This window comes from Capsicum annuum, unplaced genomic scaffold, assembly GCF_002878395.1.
Source record: "Capsicum annuum cultivar UCD-10X-F1 unplaced genomic scaffold, UCD10Xv1.1 ctg78455, whole genome shotgun sequence".
Classification (NCBI taxonomy): domain Eukaryota; kingdom Viridiplantae; phylum Streptophyta; class Magnoliopsida; order Solanales; family Solanaceae; genus Capsicum; species Capsicum annuum.
Genome location: NW_025888949.1, coordinates 948 through 2,209, shown reverse-complemented (window position 1 = coordinate 2,209; position 1,262 = coordinate 948). Strand labels below are relative to the sequence as shown.

Here is a 1,262-nt window from a genome sequence, read left to right as displayed (position 1 = left end):
AGCTATCATTCATCCTTCAAAATCCTCTCTTAAATTTCTTCACCTTTTCTCCCACTTTGCTGAATATGATTCACACACTTTGTCTTCCCAATAAGATTCTATCAAACATTATCTTCACATTAATTTGGAAAGAATTAAACAAAAGACCCCTCCCACTGGCCCCTCTGCCCACCACATCACTCACCCTCCTTGGCCCAAAAAAAGAAAATGGGGAAAAAGAACTTACATTTTCATGCGAGAGACAAAGCAAAGGCCCAACAAAATATCCAAAAGAAAGTAGAAAATAGCTATGAAAAGTAAAACCCTGAGCTGTGTTCAATTATGACAAAACTTTCACAAGAAACCACTGTCAAATAAAGCAAACACAGAACAAGAAAATACAAACAGCAATACCCAGAATGTCTTCAACTTGTACCAAATGTGCTACTGTTAAAGAAAACAGCTAGAAATGGTTATAGTACACTCTAGTAAGCTATTCTTTTCTCTTCTTAATCTTCTTTATGACAGTGAAAAAAGCAAAATCATAATTATTTTAAATATGTTCCTATAGACATGCTTTCTATGCTTTGCTATCACAAATGCTACAGAATAAGAAAAGAATGCGTCGATAGAGACTAACCGATTAGGCACCAAACAATAATAATAGTACCCAAAGCAATTGCAGCATGGACAAGACTGAATGTTTTTCGAAATCCAAAATGCCAAAGAACTTCAAAGTACTTTTAAGAGAAAATAGAGGGAGTAACAGCGGAGGAGAAGTTTGTCCTCTTTGAGAAAGAGAATGGTGAGTTTATATAGTGAGGAGGGCCGTCCACAATCCCAAACAATGAAGGAAGAATAATATTTAATGGAAGAAGAATAACATATAATGAATCAATTAAGGGGATTGTTCCCTTAAATGGATGGGGTAAATCAATCTGTCCCACCAATCATGCTATAGTTTCCATAAATAAATAATACCCTATTATAACATTTGAAATTTCGATGAATAGAACAAGTAAAAAGAGATCCTTCCTACTTATTAAATGAAATCAAGAAGAGGTATCTAAATTTACCATAATTAACGTGTGAGGGGATGTCTGTCAACCAAGTAAGGCAAGAAAAATAAAAAATCAATTACTGAAATGCTTTTCTTAAATCAAATTGGTACAGGATCATACCCAAACAGTCAAAACATGCACATATTAGCCTTATTAAAGATTTACGAAAAAATCCAAAAAATAAAAAATCAATTACTGAGATGCTTTTCTCAAATCAAATTG

At 33.5% G+C, this 1,262-nt stretch overlaps 2 long non-coding RNA genes across 2 annotated transcripts in view; one reads left to right on the top strand and one right to left on the bottom strand.

Moving 5' to 3' along the window:
- Positions 1-44: 44 nt before the first annotated feature.
- The window catches only part of LOC124894937, a 2,165-nt gene continuing 947 nt past the window's right edge, over positions 45-1,262 (bottom strand). Inside the window, exon 2 of the long non-coding RNA XR_007051440.1 lies at positions 45-98. This is a non-coding gene — a long non-coding RNA (uncharacterized LOC124894937). The remainder of the gene's footprint in view (positions 99-1,262) is intronic.
- LOC124894936 overlaps positions 944-1,262 on the top strand; it is a 523-nt gene continuing 204 nt past the window's right edge. Inside the window, exon 1 of the long non-coding RNA XR_007051439.1 lies at positions 944-1,041. This is a non-coding gene — a long non-coding RNA (uncharacterized LOC124894936). The remainder of the gene's footprint in view (positions 1,042-1,262) is intronic.